The sequence below is a fragment of the Ooceraea biroi genome, chromosome 12 (genome assembly GCF_003672135.1).
Source record: "Ooceraea biroi isolate clonal line C1 chromosome 12, Obir_v5.4, whole genome shotgun sequence".
Classification (NCBI taxonomy): Eukaryota; Metazoa; Arthropoda; class Insecta; order Hymenoptera; family Formicidae; genus Ooceraea; species Ooceraea biroi.
The window spans coordinates 8,506,175-8,524,838 of NC_039517.1; the positions used below are offsets into that span (position 1 = coordinate 8,506,175).

The following is an 18,664-nucleotide window of genomic DNA, read 5'->3' on the forward strand; positions in this document are numbered from 1 at the left end:
TTTCGGCGGCAGCATTTTTCACTTTGCATAATTAGCGCGTAAATAATATGGCTTACCGAGGGTTCGGACATCAGAGGCGAAACTGTCCGTGAAAGGCGAGGCTGATGAAAAATTTTCTCTCGCGCGATATCTCCGATTTAATTAATTCCACTTGACGAGATCGAACGAGTCGAGAGTCACTTATCGATTGCGCGAATCGCCACGGCAGTGATATCGCGCGAGATGGACGGTGGAGGAAGAAAGGATAGGAGCCGTCTTAAGTTTTCCGCGCGCGGTTCACCAGTAGCGAGCGCAAAACGCTCGCGCGCGTTTAATTGTTGAACTTTATCACCGCGCGCGTGTTCAGCCCCGCGAGTGAAACGAAAATTAATTATGATACTCGGCGGCATTCGTTTTCGCGCTCAACCGTACGGATCGCGATTGCACGCGCGTTCGGATACGTGTGTTCACTCGCGCACATGCCGCGCGGATAAATCGCTATTTCTATCGTCTAGCGTACCAATAACGCTCTGCAACTATAATGCTTACCGGCATGGCCGGTACCGGCAACGGTGGCGGCCACCCTCGCCGTAGCTGCACTACGGTAATTGCTAAAGTTTATCTCGGCGTAGACAGCAAAAATTAATTACAGCAAGATAACTCGACGTTTACGCCTCGGCATTGCCTTACCTACTTCGCAGTTTCTTCTTGTACACGCATTATAATCTTCGGAGCGGCTCGCGTTAAAACTACCAAGCCCTCTGACCTCGCGCGAGCGCGCGCTGCGTTTTACGGATAATTCTCCCCGGCGTTGCGCGGTGACGTTAAATCACGCATCGCGAATAATACGTTCGTGGGGAGCAGCGACTTCCGAGGAAATAAGTTTGCTGGCTATTTGAATATGTATACCGTGTCGTTTCGTCCTTCCTTTTCGGCTTGCGCGATGGCAAAAGCGTAATCTATTAGTTAAGAAAAAAATCCAACTTTAAGATCAGCCTGTATTTATATGCTGATCTTGATCTATCTGAAATCTGTCTTGATCGATTAAACTATCGAGATATCTGTCGATAAACGAGCACGAGCTCCGTCCGTAGCATAAATGAATTAGCAGAGGCCACGTCCAAAAGCGACAAACGTCAAAGGTCGGCGCCGACTGACAATGCAACGATGTCGCATTCGCGACATTATCGATAATTATTCGCGAATCGTGCGCGACTCGTGATTCAATTTGACGTTCTCATTTCGCGGTAATCTTTCAACTTTAATCCTCATTATCTCTGTGCCGTTCTTTAACTGTAAAAAGGTTAATTACGTTCCGTACTTCGGCTCTTAACTTGCTCGCGTCTGTTATCGATTCTCCGCTCCGTCACTTCCTCCGCGTGCCGCTCGTCGCTCGTATATCCCCTTGCGGAAGGAAAAATTTCATTCTCTCCGCGAAGTGACCCGCGGTCGTCTCGCCGTTGGGCCAATTAAATTAAGTACGGCTTTGCCGGTATCTTCCTCCTCTTTTCTCGCTTTTCCTTCGTGTCACGACTCGAGGAAATCGCTTGTGCTTGTCGTGCACGCGCCGCCACCGTGCAAGCCCGACCGCGTTTACGCGCAGACGGCGCGCGATTCCGTTCTCCCATCTTCGCTCGCGAAAAGTGTCCCTCCGGGAATTACATTTAAAAACGCGCGAGGGGTGCGAACGCGGGCGATGGTCCGTCTCGCAACCCTCTTGCAGCCCGCCCGACTCGACTTTACGCGTCGCGTTAAGCCGTAATCGCTCGGGGTTCATATCTGCCGCGCGCGAACAACCGGGAACGGAATTAATTACGCGGGAATAACCAGCCACGCACGCGCTCGTTCTTACCCCTTTGCGTTCCACCCCGTCCTCGTTTTCCCGCGCGCGAGTTTTCTTTGTGCGTGCATACTTACGAAACTACTCTCCGTTCCCTCGTTTAGCCGCTTCCTTCCCCGTTGCCCCTTAGCCTCCGCAACCACTGATATAACCGTTCAAGGGCGCCCTCGCTGTACACGCACGAAGAAACCTGATCGTTCTTGTTTTTCTTCGTTTGGTTTAATTTACAAAACCGTTCGACGGTTACGCTACCACGAATTTCGCGTGTTCGTCCCTTTTTCTTCGTTACGTGCCCCTTTTTAATCTCAGGGAAGTCTTTAATACCAGCTATTTAATGTCGGGTATACGGTATCCCGGCACGATTCGCTGTGAGGGTTTTCAGTTACGTCACTGTCCGCTACAACCCTCTCTTTCTCTCTCTCGTTCTTCCTCTTGTCCTCTCGTACCTGCTGGTTATGGTAGTTTCGGGACTGTCATCGCTGACCCTCTTTTTGCGCTTTTTCGTCGCCGCAGCCATTGTCTCCCGTCACCTCTCTCCGTTATCTCCGGGCAAATAAACGCGGGTGCGGTTTTGCGCGTGTCGGAAGCGGAGGGTCGCACGCGTGTGTACCGGGGATCACGCCTAATTACGCACCTCGTCGAGGTGGTCCCGGCCCGCAAGATAAGCGATGTTACCGTCGCTCAAATTGTTATTTTTAACGCGCCTGACGTGTTTCGCAGCGCGCGCGTATCATTGCCGGGGAGCGAGAACGCCGGCGGAAATAATGAGCCGACGGGAAACCCACCCTCCACTACATTACAGTACATAGAAGAGGCGCTTGGCACAAAAAGTTGTTTCGTTTGTCTTCCCTTGGGTTTCGTACTCGAAGTCTATTAGGGACCAAGAAGGGCAGAAAGGGAAGAAAGCTTCGGCGAAGGGCTTATTTCAATTAAACTGTCATTACGGGGCAAAGACTGTCTAATCGTACTTAGGATAGTTTTTACTCTTGTTTCGCTTGTGCGCTCATTGCACTTTAACCGTATCAGATCGATCACTCGCTAATCTGGTTATTTATTCGGTTGCAGAAGTTTGCGAGATCTAATGACGAGATTTCCCAACTGAGTCATGCTGAGACATTGCTCATTAAAACAACCGTTCACGTATCATCGTATTATAACTTGCAATCATTATCAGTTAAATTTATCTGTCGATAAATAGTGATTATGGCGGAGATAATTATTGTTTCATTAGGTAATATTATATAAATGATTCCTAAAAAATCCGTCCTCGGTTTATTCACATTGCAATATACAAATTAATTAGATATACATGCATTAAATTTGCGATTCTCTCTGTTTCGAAATATGAGCAGTCTAAATGAGATTGCAGTCGATAATTGTCGTGAAGCTTAGTTATTTCCGTGTATTATTTTGGTACATTTGCGTTTTACTTTTTCCATCAGTTTCCGTTAGAAAAAATAACTCGGATGCGAGCTGTTTTTGGGAGGAAAATGTTGGTTTAGTTCCAATTCGTTTAAGAATACGCCGAAAGCAGTGCTAAATCGATTTTCTGCCAGTGATACTAGTGCAAGCCCTTATTTATATAATCTAGTTATCTATATAACTTATCTTATAACTTAATTTATTTATAAATTTATCAGACTGTCCTCCATATTATCGGAATTGGTGCTCCTGCATTTATTTTTGAATTGTGTGCTGATGTTCTTCCTACATTCCACATACATCGTAACGATGCATAAAAAATTCCGTGGAAGATTAATTCAGTGGCGACGACGGTTGCAAAGACCCACAAATGAACATTTCTCGCAGCCGGTTGCGGAGGCACATTTGACCCCTCGTTGGGTAACGGGGGGAGCGTCTTTCCGGTGCAACCCTCATACGGCGCACCGCAAATTTTCTTACGCGATCGACCGTCCGCCGCGATGTACGGTAGTTTTCAGCCAGTAGGTTCCAGCGAGTTTCGACGTCGCTTTACGCTTATTAACTATTCGTTAGTAGCACGGTTCGTTCGTACCCTCATTAGCGAGCGCGGCATACAAGCGTGCGGTAGCGAATTACGGAGTGTGCTCGCAGCTGTAATGCAAATTGCATGAAAACTGCAACTGCCAGGGCAAGCGCGGGGCGGGCGCGGGACGCGCTTTGCCAGCCTCCCGTCGTCCCGGTGCACTTTGTCTCTCGTTGCCGGTGAAACGGGCAACGCGAACGGCGCGCCCGCGGTGCAACGATCGCGAGAGTGCGGATGCGAGAGGCTGCTAACGACGAAAATTTACGCACAAGATAATCCCCTTTGACGATATATCTTCTGGACGAGCGCGCGATGGTTAACGTATACGCGCGCCAGTTTTCATTCGAGTCGCAGGATATACGCACGCGAGAGAAAGAGAGAGAAAGAGAGAGAAAAAGATAGAGACAGCAGGAGGAAGGGGTGTCGCTGATATATTTAGACTCGGAGAGATCCGCGGAAATGTTCACGCGAGGACCGCGGAGCGAGTCGATGAGAAATAGATTTTGATTTTTCCGGCGGGATCTCGCGACGCATCCGCCGTGTAGATTTATTAGCAGAAATGTTGACGGAATGTCTCCCCCGTTTTCCTCCAAAAATACGTTCCGTTATCGTTGTCATCGCCAGACGTGATGCGTCTGCAAAATGTATCACGGAATATGAAAAAATAATAAAACGTACATGGAGTGAAGGGTCACATGTATAAATGGGACACCTGGCGTATTTTGACCACCTCGACACCACCGTATACCGAAAATTCATTATATACGGTACATTTCAATGTACCGTATCCTCGGTTGTGCTGCAAACGCAAATAAAGTATCGTGCACCGTGAACGGTCGATGCCAGGCTCCCCGTTTAACTATTTTGGCTCTCCCACGTGAATTGTCAGAGGGTTGCGAGAGTGCTGCGAGAGGAGAAGGACGAGGAGGAGACAAAAGAGATACCAAGTGAATCGGGGCTATCTGCACGGCTGTACACGTGCGCTCGCGCGCGCAGAAATGGAGATAGGTATGAAATTAACGTTCGGAAGCGGATAACCCAATCGCCGGTATCTCGCCGTTACGTCTTCGCCGCTGTTTTGACGCTGACAATCCATATAAAATTCAGCCGTTCCACTTTCGCGGGGCCGCAAATCCGATAACGGCACAACCGCTACGTCAATACTGATCCCGATACACGTCGCCCGATCTCGCAGTCCCTGTACGCTAAAAGCGTGGATGTTAACCTGACACTGTCGATAAAATTGCCGCGCATTCGCTCGCGACCGATTTATTTTTTATGAAATATATTACGCCGCCTCTTCCTCTTAATAGATGGATCGCGCGACACAACTCATTATACCGTTCGTCTTTCTCCTGATGAGGGAGCCAGTGGTTCTTTTAAATGGATTATCGCATGTTAATAGAACGCATTGCACGCCCCCAAATGAAAAATGACGTAATGCGATCTGATTTGTAACTACAGCAACGATGTACGTTACGAACGATTATCACGTTAGGACGCGTTATTGAATTATCGTGTTATTCTCCCTTTCATATTTTTTCGCGTTTTTTTGTTTTCCCGTTATAAGATAACGCAATTTTAATATGCAGGATACGAGCGCAAAAGAGCGCCGTGCTGTTGATAACGCCAGAATTAAACTCCGCCGCTTGTATTATTCAATTATTTCCCCCGCGGTGTTCTTTCGCATCCGTTCTCGAAAAAAAATGCAACTACGATTGTGCGCAGCTCGCAGTTTTGCGCGATAAAATAATTTCGAGCGGCAGATTACAGCGGGGGCGAGATCGTGTGCGCGTGTCGGTGGTCGATGCGAGAGGATTCTTGGCTTCTTCCTCCTTCTTCCTCGTTTTTTCCCTCTCGAGTGTCGACGCGCCTTATTCTTCGGGATTTCTGCTTTAGCTAACCCGTTTAACGTTTACCTGGCAGCGGAGATGAAGAAGGCTCGGTAGGGGTTGAACGGGCCGAAGAAGAGACTTAAGAGCGGAGGATTGCACGCCGCCATCCTTCGGCGAGAAAAGAGATCGCGCCCGAGAGACCGTCGAGCCCTCGAGCTTATTTAGGTTCCTCGCCCTTCTGCTTCGCCTTTCCCGGGCGCTTTTCGCCCTACGCTCCTTCCGCTGGCTTGGTTATAGGTGTAGCGCCCGGCGAACGTCGTCCGCAGATTCGAAACCTTTGCGTATCGACCGACAGTAAATCCTGACCCGACGTTTTTCAAACCGCGATCCTCGAATGAACCCGTCGTGGCGATGCACGTAGATTTAGAGTGTGCTGATGTATTTTACGATTCGACTCCATCTCCATCTAAATTTTACGTCTCCTCAAATCTATTACGGTAGAGTCCCGCAAGAGAGAGTGAGAGAGAGAGAGAGAGAAAGGTTCTCGATGGAGACGCACAAAGAAATATCGAAGGAACGTTGAAATTTACGCACGTTATATGGCGGCACAATTGTTATCACAAAATATAATCAGACCAAAAGCTTATATCCCGCAGATGGCGCGTATATTTTGCGATATTAAATGGCATAATTAATGGCGTGATCAATTTAGCGCGTACGAGACATGATAATTTTCCATTAATAAACTCGATAGTGATCATAAAATCATTACATAAATCATGAAATCATTTATCTAATATTTCCGGCTATCGAAATGCACATGTTAAAAAACAAATTATTTTGGCTTTCATCGTTGGGAAATAATTATGTCGCACCGTTTCATCTCGCGATCCCGGGGTCGCGATGTTATCTCATTAATCCTGCATCATTTTATTGTCGCAACAGCGATGGGAGATAATTAATGAACGGCTCATCGCGAAGACTCGTTTTTCCCGGGAGTTGGCGATGACGCCGGGAAGCTCGCCACAGTTTCCTCGGAAAGTATCGTCAGTCGTAGCCCGGTGCCAAAGCGGATGTACCTACCTACGTGCCAACTTCGACGGTGCAGCAGCCCGAGTCTCAGGCCAAGGTGTCGGTAGTTTGGGACCCAAGGTGGTATTAGAGACGCCGCCTAACGCCTACCTAGCGAGGGAGATAGTACGCGGGATTGAGGAGATCTCTCTCTCTCTCGCTAGATGTTTCCCCAAAGTATGCATTCTGTATAGTCCATGTGTTGTACTGCGTTAACAGTGTGTTCTTGGTGTGTACTAGCGATTCAACCTGCCGGCTGACTGTCGGTGTGAACGCGCTCGCACGCTCGTGTGCGCGTATATTAGCAGGCAAACGTATTCCTCGCACGTGTACGCGGCTACTCGTGTATATATGTAACCGATACATGTACGAGGGAGAAGAGCGCGCTCGCGCTCGCGTGAGATGGTGAAATTTCCCCCTATCGTCGTATACACCGATAATGGACCAAGTACGGCAGCCGGAGTCGCATTATAGCCGGCCAGTGTATAAACCTACATACGTGCACGTGTATTCGTGTATTCGCGGACGAACGTCCATCTAAGGGGCCACAGGGGGTGCCGGGGAAAGGTCTGTCAACGTGTGCGCGCGTGTACGAGCCGCAGTGGCAGCGGTTAACCCGTCTGGTGGGGCGTGAATGGAGTTCGCCATGGAAGCTACACGATGTCGGACAGCGCCTCTTGCTCGTCGACAGGAAGACGGAAGAAGAGAGTCCGACCGACCGGGGGTCAAGCGCACCGGCAAGGGAGGAAAGGATGGGTTGAGAAACGCTCGGGGATGGGGTTGTCCGGGGCTGCCACGAGCCACTTCGCACACACGCGGATCTATCCTCAGCACCAAGTCGCTGCACGAGCCGCGGCAGCCTTTGTGCGCCGGGTCATGACAAAAGAACGCGAGTCTCGCGGAAGAATCGCATTATCGAGGGGGTGGGAAGCACTCCACCTGGCTCCTACCTCGCTCAGAGGTATCGCGTTCACGTACGCGCGTCGCGAAACTCATCTAACGATCGCGGCAAACAATCGAGGGGGATGGCGTCGCGACAGCCGAGAGCTTCGAGCTGTTGAGGAATCCCGGCGTGAAAGTCGAGACGTTAGGTGACAAAGACAAGGTAACGCGAGGGTGATTAATTTTATCGCGTGCGCCGGAATGCGAATCGCGAATTATCGTGATAATTATCACGAGTCGCACGTTGAGGAGATTTTTGTACATTCTTTGCTAACTGGACGAATTATTTATCGGCGTGTCCAATTTCCATTTCGCATCGTTGTGTACCGTGGCACGGGCAACGTTTACCGCTAAATTACCCTATCATTAACGTGAGAACGAAATAATAGATTATGACGGCGTATTTTACTCAGGCGAATCTATTACGAGGTGCGGAAGTAATGCAATCTGGCGTGCGGGCGGTGCGCGTAACAGTAATCTCGCTTGCGTAATGAAGCTTTATATTTCCGAAATGTTTCTTTCGCGGCACGGCGCGCGCCGTTTACACGCGGGAGCGATACAATTCGCGTGTTACGCCGGCTGCACGATGAAAGTCTGCCGCTGAAAAATGCCAGTAGAATTTCGTACGTAACGAAACGCGTTGTATCAACGCGGTACACCGCATTACAACGTATTTCGGTTGAGTGGAATTCAAGAAAGCAGAGGACGGAAAGCTCGCAGAGAGAACGGCATTTTTCCGTGCAACCCCTTAAAGCATCAGTTTAAAGCGTAAGCTGAGATGTAAAAGTGCCCGTTTGACCGCGAGTTCTTTGCGATTTCCGGTCGAATTTCCGCCTTTAAGCGAAACAAATTGCGAAATATTTGACGACGACGCGAGCTCTCCCCAAGAATATCACGCAGAGATTTTCCATGAATTTATAACATCGACGAATAATTCAGCATAATCTCTTTCCAATAATTTATGTTCGGAAACTGGTCGTTATAATTTATATCTCACGGCGAAGCAATCGATAGTAAACTTTGAAACGGTGAAATACCTCGTCGATCGTCTCTCGCGATATATTCGTGTTTTATTCTTAAAATCTTCGATCGCGGAATGTAGGTTGGCACGGAGGGTACAATGGTAATGCCAGGTCAGTCACGTTTTTGTTCCTAATACACTTGCCCGATATAAATTATTAATAGAAATCTCTATTCTCTCTTTCTCTCTCTCACTCTCTCTCTCTCTTTCCGAAACGGAGAGAATTATTGAATATCGCCGGTGTTGTAAAATTCGAAGCGGATATATACGCGCGACGGAAATACCAAAATGGTATACATAAAATACATAATCGTAAACGAAAATCTGATTAAAATCACGCGTTAATCTCCCGTACGTCCCGAGTCTACAGCTCCCCCATTTATCGCGCTGCGAATATGCAAATACGTTCATTGTATTTTTTTCTCTCATTTTACACTTCATTAACGTCGGATTATGAACGTGCTCGGACTGTTCTTCCGTTAAATACCTGTGGGATCAGACCGCGCGAGATGATCGCTCTCGCGTCGGCGAAATCCAGAGCAAAACTTCTACATTCGACTGCAAGTTCCGCATGCGGATGTTGATCGTGATCGTGGATGCCGGTGACAACGCGTCCGGGTTAGCGGAAGAGCGGAGAAGAGTGAGGAGACCGCGAGAGACGGCCGGCCTCCAACGTAAAAATTCCCACGTGACGCGTAAATCCCGGAAAGGTGACCGGGAACGAAGGAGGAGGGCAGAAACGCAGTTCCGGCGGAAAACCACGGCCAATCGCAGCGATTCCGAAATCGGAGCCCCATGAGTTGACCTCTGTTTTATATTCCGCGTTGCGAGCGCTGATGCAAGACTTCGCTACCTTCGCCGGCACCGCCACCCTCGCTCGCGCTATTTCTCGTCGTCTCGACCGACCATCCGAATCCTTCCTTGCATCACCTCCTTCACTCCCTTTCCCCGGACGCTTCGGGGCGCGCTCGTCAGCGCCCAAACGTAAACCCATCCCTCGGGGTTGGGCTCCTCATCACTCTCTCCTCGCGTTCCCGACCGTTTTATTCGCGCGCTGGAGCGGGCATCACGAACGGACAGCTGAATCAGGCGTTGTTATAGCGCGGCAGCAACGAGGCCGGCCGTAAACGTCTTGTTGCAGCTGTAACGGAAACGCGCGGTGTCAGTTCGCGGGAACGAGGAGGCTCGTGCCTCCGTCTGTCTCTGTCTATTCTACTATCTCCTCTCTCTCTCTCTTTCTGTCTCTCTGTCTGTCTGTCTGTCTGTCTGTCTCTCTCTCTCTCTCTCTCTCTCTCTTTTTCTCTCTCTCTCTCTCTTTCTCTCTCTCTCTCTCTTTGCAGCTTCTCTCACAGGCTGTCGACGAGAGCGAGTTTCGCGAGGGCGTTTCGCGATCGTGCTTCTCCTGTGAGAATTCGCGCCTGCTGCTGCTATTGCTGTCGCTACCGGGCGGAAGTTTCACTCCCGGGAACGCAAAATTAATCGAGCGAACGAGGCGGCGCGCGAACGAGCGGGAAAGAAGCCCTCCATCGATCGCGGACTGCAGGGGGCTGCCAAGGGTGCGCGCGGCTGCGAGGGGATACGCGCAAGAATTCGGCCCCCGCTCGTGCGTTAATGCAACCGGCGCGACTGGTGTCGACGCGGGCCCCGGGGGTGCCATCTCACCCCGTGCGATCGGCGGCGATCGGCGTGCTAAATTCGTTAGCCGGCACGGCGAATTAATTGTCGCGCGCACCGAAAATCCATTACGCTCGCGTACGCGGACGGCCCCGGACGAAACAGTCGGGCGAAACAGGAAATAATAAAAGCGTGAGGAGAGGTTGAAAGAGGGGCTTACGGGAGGAGAAAAAAAGCCAAGGAAAGAACGTAGCAGGAGGAGGAAGAGGAAGAGGAGGAGGATACTGTCGGAAACACTCGCGAATAATGCCACGATGCGAAATGCACGGTTCGCCGCGCATAATTACGAGCGCGCGACACGAGCATCGGTGGGTGGCAGCACAGGAGGAAGGAGAGAAAACTCGGGGCACCCCGGAATTATTGCGAGAGCAAAACGTGCACGACCGCGGCGTACCAAAACGAGGCTCGTGAAAACGCGGACGGCAGATCGCCCGGGGGAGAAGAGAGAGAAAGGGAGATAGAGAGGAGGGTTGAGAGAATGAGTGGAAAAAAGAAAAGAGGGAAAAAGAGAGGAGAGGCCAGCACGGCCGAGCAAGGGAAACGAGCAAATAATAATATCCGGCCCGGCTGAATCCCCGAACAATTAGCCGCGCCACTTGAGAGGGCAAACAGTTTAAATCTAATAATAGGCCGCGCTTCTTTATTCTCGTCGTCTGAATACATCGTGCTTCGTGCAAAACTCGTCAGGTTGTTAAACGAAAAAGAAAAAAACGAAAAAAAGCGACAGATGGGAAAGAGAGTGTATTTTTCTGACTGAAGATACACGACTGTCCGACTGTAATCCTTTTCGCGCGTCTCCTGCTTGTGGCACCAATTTCAAGCACGATAGAGTGAAAACAGTTTTAGTAAGCCTCGCTCTTGCGTTTTGAGCAAGTTTCGGTAAATCGATGCGCCTCAATGGTATTAAATAATTATTTGTTGGACCCTACGTCTATTTTTGTTTTATGAAACCTCATTTTTAAAAACCTGTTTTCAACATTTCCCTTTTGTTTCTTCTCGTTCGATCTGTCTTTGCTCCGCGATTACTATCGTAATGTGCTGCCACAAATTCCGCGTTCTCTTTGTCTTTTTCTCCCGTGTCACTGGCAACGGTTGGAAAGGGCCTGTGGCATTCAAGTTCCACCCAACTCGGTCTTCCGCCACGCACTCGAAAACGCCGAATAATTATACCATTACTGCAAGTAATTACTATCAAGCGCGCAATTTACGACGTCGGAGCTAGCGATGGAAATAGCAGTCAAACGTATAATCGCAACAGTAACATTAATATTACTGCGGAGCAGAGAGATGCTGCGCCGCGGAAACGATAAGAGGCTAATGAAATGAAGACCTGTCGGATGTATCGCTAAAGGGAGCAATTATAAGTATTAATTTGTCGATTAATTAAAAGCACTTAATAAGCGTGACTCGCATCGGAACGGAACTCGAAATGAACATCGCTCGTACCCTCGATTCTTTAATTTTCCTCATTCCTGATTGTGTAATTCCTTCCTCGATTGTTGAACGTCAAACGTTTTGTACTACGACCGCGAGACGATAACGCTGATCACGAATAATCTCAATGTTATCTCGGTTATCCAAGTTTTTCTCGTTCGCGAAAGGAAATTTCTGAGAGAATCATCGGTCCTCCGAGCTTTCGCGCCATTGCTCCGTCGTATCCGCCACCATCTCTCTCGGCGATGACAAATAATTATTACATTATTCCGCGTAATTGTTCCCAGAAGTAGAGAATGTCACTCGGACCTCACGGTATAATTCCCTCGGACGTTGCAATTCGCGTATTTCCGCCGAGAACTCTCTTGCGTAAAATTACCTTGTTATCCCGTTGCTTCTTTGGGGGTCAATCAATATTTGTCGTAGAAAAATAAAAGTGCAGAAGAGGTAGTATTTTATTTCTTTTAGATACTCCAATTAAGAAGAAAATTCCATTTTCATTTAATCTTGATGGAGATTAATTTACGTTGGATCGATAAAAAGTAATTCAGGACATTTTTTTAAATTATTAAATATAATTAAATGCTGTCCAGCTGAAGAAAATAAGATTGATGAAAGCATGCTGATACTTATCAATGCTTCATTTGCTTGATGAACACTAATTAGCACGATTTGGCTATTTGTGAAAGGCATTTCATAAAAATTTATATACGTCTAGAATAGTTAGAATGCGATAGTAATTTATGCGCATCCAACTCATTTGTCAGTTTATTTTTGGATGTGGACATGAAAAGGCTTTTTCTTTTTCGTTGATATGCTGCGCGCGATGACGCCGCTGACGAGAAATATGGCGTTCAATTGCGAGAATTCGCGCGATATCGCTGTCGGATTCGAAGGAGACAAGAGAGCGGAACGTAAATAGCCCAGCATCACCGTGAATCCTCCATTGCCATATAAAAACGGTAGCGATGACTGCCGTGTCGCGAGATGGCGGATTCGATAATCCGCGTCGGTCAGCATACAACTGCAGCACCCGGTTGAAAGCCCAAAATAAATACACACGCGTTTTTCGCAAAAGCGCAGTGCCAAGCGGCAGTGCCTATTATTGAGCGGGGTGCGAATGGCTACGTGATATCGAAAATCCCGTATTAGCTCTTTTTTACACCCCGTACTTTTTCGCGACGATCACACGCACGTCGACAAGAGCGACGCTTTGCAGCGTTATGTCATATCGCCGTGATGTAAAGTCGCGCGACTCAACCCCTAATATATCAGGGATGCAGTTGAACTTGACACGGTCAAGTCAAGCCCGTTCCCCGAGCTCGTAATGAGGCGCGGCGAGTACCGACACACGCAGCGGCGCGTTAATGGTTTATCGCAGATTTCCGCTTTAGCACCTCGACGTTAATTCGACGTTGAACTAATTAATATTAATTAAGCGGTAAGTCGTGCGGCACGTTTCCCACGGGACCGATCCCCGTCACCGATGCGACGGGGGGACGTAGGGAGATCAGAGGTTGATTTTCGCACTTGATCGTGCGCGGGTAGTAGAGGGCAGGTGGTTTCGCGTTATCACGCCGTTCGCCTCTTCGTTCGCCGAGATTGTCAAGGCGACCTCCTCTTCACGGAGAGGTCGCGAGAAAATTAGGGGAGATTTCACGGTGGCCACAGTGCGGTGCCCCACTGTGCCTTTAAGCGATCGCGGATTAGCCAGACGGAGCAGCGAAGATCCCGTGGTCGGCGTTACGGCAGCTGCAAGGAGAAATCTGGTCCAGCGAGAGCACTGGCGTTTGCCAGCTAATTACCACGGCACGGGTCGTCGCCGTCGTCGACGATGGCTTCTCTCCTCGTGATCGTTACGAACGTCCGCGACTCGCGAGCTAGGTCCACTGCCGAGACCTTCAACGATCCTCCGTAGAGTGTTCATCGTCGTCTGCCGGCGTGTTCATTTCCGTTGGATGAATTTCGTATGCATGGCGAACGCGCGGCCGCTCATCTCCGCCGCCACCTTCAGTTCCGAACGTCTTCAGAGTCGACGTGGACGATTTGGTCGTGGATTTGCGTCATTGTTCATTAAAAACGAGAGACATGCAAATGTTCTTGGCGAACTTTCCTATCAATTTCCGGTGATTTTCAATTGAATTTATTTATCCTCTGTAAATGTATTTATTCAAGTATTCTTTTCTTGTGAGATTTCGGCGCGAAGATATCCGGCGCGACACGTTCTCCAAGTCGAAATTCACTCGGCGGATGCGATAGCATCGCGCGCGCGGAAGACGCGCCGCAAACTCGGTGGCGCGCCGAGAGCAAGAGGTGGGGCAGGTGAAAGAGATTATCGCCGCTTACTCGGAAAACCCGGAAAATGACTGGAACAGCGCTAATTACCCGACTCGGAGTGCTCTTCGGTCTCTGACACGCAAGCTTCCCCTCAAAAGATGTTTACGCCGCGAGAGGATGCTTTAATCGAGTTGAAGAGACGAGTCGAGTAACCCAATTAAGTCTCTCTTCCGTTACTCCCACGTTATACTGAAACACCATCTTCCCTCTCCTTCCCCTTGTTACTTCGCGCTTCCTCCGCTCCTTCTCATCTCCCCCGTCATTCTTTCTTCCCCGAATCCACGCCACGGGACGTTCGCGGCGCGTGCATTAAACGTCTCTGCGCCGTTTTTTGCACCGAAAGTGCATTTTTCCGCGGGGGAAAAAGGACGTTTTCCTTTTTTCCGGTTTTTTATTTCCCCTTTCCTGTTTCCCGCTGTCTTCGTTTTGCGACTTTTTTTTTCTGCGCGAGCGCGGTGACGATTTCACGTTACGTAAACGTGAATTGCCGGCGAAATTTCTTCGTTGAAATTTTTGTCGCGCGCCGTCCGGATTATTTTGAATCCCGGCGTAGCCGTCATCTCGCGATTATCCACGCGGGAATAAAATGCGCCGCGTTGAACAAAGATGTTACTGTCCGATACGCCGAGTTACGCCAGCCAGCAGGTTTTTCGAATTGACACCTGCGACGGAGGCGCTTCGTTTTTGAAGCGCTTAAACGACATTTGATCGAAATCGGATACGTGGACTTCGATACGCCGCCGGAGGACCCGGTTTCGCACTTTCTAAACGCGCACACGAAGATGATATTTCCGGCGGCGATTACTCTCTTTTGAGAATTTCTTTTCTCGGCAATATAAAAACGGCAATTTAAAGAGGATCCACTCTTCTCCTCCTACACGCGTTCCATAACTCACACGCTAATGAATGCTACCGCCACATATGCCGTCCGTATTTACATGCAGCGGTAATGGCTCACTCGCCGGGCTTTCTTTTCGAGTGCATTATTTTTCGTTGTCATCGCGTGGACCGCACCGGAGCGTGGAAAGAGAAAGAGAGAAAAAGTGAGTGAGAGAGAGAGAGAGAGAAAGAGTGCGTTAATACGAAATATTTATATCTGACGCGAAAAGCAGGTTACCATTGCGAATACGCGCGCGATACGGCGAAGCGACGTATAATAACGCCATGGCAAATAATAGTATCGTTAGCATACACGTCGCGCTTACCGCGATAAAAGAATAACGAGATTAACGATATGTTCGCGTTTCTGTAACGAATATTTCAACGTTACGACGCCGTGAAAATTCCATAGGATTGTCGCGATGGTCGATGCTTCCTCAAGAACGGATCACGCGTCGGATCATTGCTCTATTGGCAGTCTCAATTCAATTCCGGCTGAAACGAGATGCTGATCCGTCAAGCACGCTGCACGACGTAAACCCCAATTAACTGGAATAACTCCACTGCGAATGCAAACTTAAGCCAAAGTTGCGCCGTATCGAATTAGCTATCCACGAAAATTATTATTGAAAAAAGGAGACTCGCTGAGAATTCCGCGGTTTCCATGTGTGTCCGTGGACTGGATATTTTTAACGGCGATTCAACCATCTGCATGTCTATCTTAGAATGCCTCATCACTTCATTATCGCTGTTGGAAACACTACGAAGCTGTCACTCTCATTAGGACGGTTTTTAGAAGAAATGGATTACGCAAACGAGATGCCGCAAAGTAGCGTCCACTTCGAGCGCACGCTACGAGAACAATTTCATTACGTCGAATTAATCCACTTGCGTAAGGCTGATACTTTACGGTGGCGCAATCAATGTAAGCGAGAGTCGTTTCCTATTACAAGGGTGTCCGTGCGGAGTACGTCAGGGCGTGCGAGGCGCGAGGTTTGTGACCCCGAGTGGTACGGCGCGCGAGCACATAAAGGTAAATCGTCCATTTGTAGTAAAACGACGGGTCACGATAACGTGCGCTCTTCCTATCGCCACTTCCGTGGACACGCTATCGCTCCACGTGGCTTTAATACTTTCGCGTAACGCGAAATTATAACGACAGACCTGTCGCCCGGGATTGAATTACAGCATCCGCAGTTGTATGGGGGTCGCGATTTGATGGGACGCGGCGTGTCACGACAGGAATGGGTCCGTGCATATGACGCTATTAGATTCCTGCGAATTTCGTTGTGCCCGTACGATAGATACGTGTCCAACTTGCTCGACTTGCTCGATCGACCGGGCACGAGATCGCGCGATTGTTGATCATGGAGATCGAGGCATACCGCTCGGTCGACTTGCCGAATTCGGAAATTGCAGCTTCATTTTGAAGAGGAAGCTCCGTGCGTAATCCGTAAACATTGTAAGTGCATCGTGAACCTCGGTATTCGCGCCATCTCCTGCCGGAAACATCAATGAAATTTGTACGGGCGACCACGCGCACTCCGATCGCAGATTGTTCCAACGTCAGCTCTCGCCCGTGTTAAACTTACTTGCGATATTGATTCCGCGGGCTGCGATATTGCGGTGGCCCGAAATCCGATATCACGTACGACACAGATCAGAGCAGATGCACATCGGTCCGCCCGGCACAATTAAACGGATAATCAAGCGCGGACGGGCGAGGTGCGCGCGCTCTCTCTTTCTCTACCTCTGCCTCTCTCTCATCTCGCGAGTTAATTCAGCGAACTGATCGCTTCCCTTTCGCGAAAAGCGCCCAGGAAACGGACGTGCGTCGATAGTGCGCGTAACGTTAACCGTCCAAGCAACCGATTACCACTACGGACGCGTGCGAGAGAAAGAGAACACGAGAGACGTGTGTGCCTCTCGGGCACGTTCGCGTGGAAAGAGCGTTTTGCCGCGGGCAAATAAAATGCAGAATTAATCATTGCGCGGGTCACGAACGCGGGTCGATTTAAATCAGCGACCGGCAGCGACGGCAACGGCAGTAGCCGACGCCTCGTAATCGGGTTAACCGAGTACGATTTCCCTCGCGCCCGCAGATACGACACATTACACCGTACGCCGTAATGCGGCGCGCTCAACCGCCTCACCCCCGTAATCTTGGCGTCGGGCGAAATGGGAAAATAATGTCGCCCCTAAGCGCCGGCTAAAGGGTCTCCTCGTAATTACTGTAAAAACGATATGATTATAGGAGACCTCTTGCAACCGCGTCGTGGAACAGCCTGCATGACCACCGTCCGATCGTCTCGTGCCTCGTCCTTCCTCCTACCCCTATCCACCCCCTTTCTTCCTATTCACAGTGCATTCATATTCTCTCTCTTATGTACATTTAGATTTTCTGCTTCGTGCACGTATGCGGTTCACACGATGACCCGATGTTGGGTTTGTAGTCTTACACTCGGCAGTCGCCGAAGCAATTTAAAGCGATTCATATATTGCGTTAGTTAATTAAAAGTTAAATAATTTCGAATTAAAATTCAGAAAAAGATGACAGGGGAAAATAACAAAGTGAAAATAACGAGTCGTATAAATGTAAGGGAATAATATCGCGTGTCCCCCATGCCGTGTTTCCATTAAAATAATAAATTTATATTAGATACACGCAACATTAAATATACCATGAGAATAATTATATAACGTTATTATTTGTTGTACTGCTCTGACTTTTACGCAAAAGTAAATTTATCGTGGCCAGCATTTTTCGTTATTACGTCGGTCTCGCATAGTGCAAGCATTGTTTCGTATGATGAAAAAAATTCACCATTGCGAGAAACCCCCGTCGTATTTAGATTTGTTCTTTATAGGGGTGAAGGAGCAGGGGAGGTATTTTCCTACCCTGCTAGTGCTAATGCACAAGACGCTACGTTCCTCACACACACGAACACGTGTATATTCTACGCGTGTACTTGCACTCTCTCACACGCGGCACCCCTTTACTCGCGCGCACAAACTCCCGTCTCTCTTTTCCCTTCGTTTTCTATGTGCGAGCATTAATGCCAAGAGAGCAGGGGGTAGGGCGATTTGTAGTCGTGCCGGAGTTATGGCCAATAAACCACGCACGCGAATATAACGGCTCGAGTGTGTGGCGAGGGAATGAGGGTGTGCGGAAGTAGGGAAGGGAGAATAAGAAAAGGAAGGAATGAGACAGGTAGGAGAAAGAGGGAAACGGCCGCGCGGCAGGAAGGCACCTGAAAGAGAACAGAGGAGAGCGAAAAACCGAGTTTGGGACGTGCCACTGCGCTGCAAATGAATATTTAATCAATCTTCTCGCGTGGATGTACCTAATTTCGAGGCGTCGAGGAGGCGCAGAGAGGAGGGAAACACAGAAGGGCACGCGCGCGCTTAAAGGGCTCCGCTGGATCTCGCGGAAGCGCGCACCACCGTCGACCATCGTATGAAGAGGGAGGCAAGCTAGGTTTTCTTGCCCGCCGCCACCCCCGACGCCTGTCATCGGCCTGCGGTTACCAGCGCGCGCCCTTTCTTGCGTGCACTTCCGGTCGTGGCTTTCTTCCCGTGTCAAGCGGAGGCGGGCGATCAAGAGCGAGGGCGGGGGAAGAAAAAAGAGCAGTCGCCGCGCGTTGATG

The 18,664-nt window shown here is 49.3% G+C and overlaps 1 protein-coding gene across 1 annotated transcript in view; it reads left to right on the forward strand.

The window, feature by feature from the left end:
* Positions 1–18,664, forward strand: part of LOC105284278 (zeta-sarcoglycan) — a 185,555-nt gene that overhangs the window by 59,287 nt on the left and 107,604 nt on the right. The gene's annotated exons all lie outside the window — the stretch shown is intronic.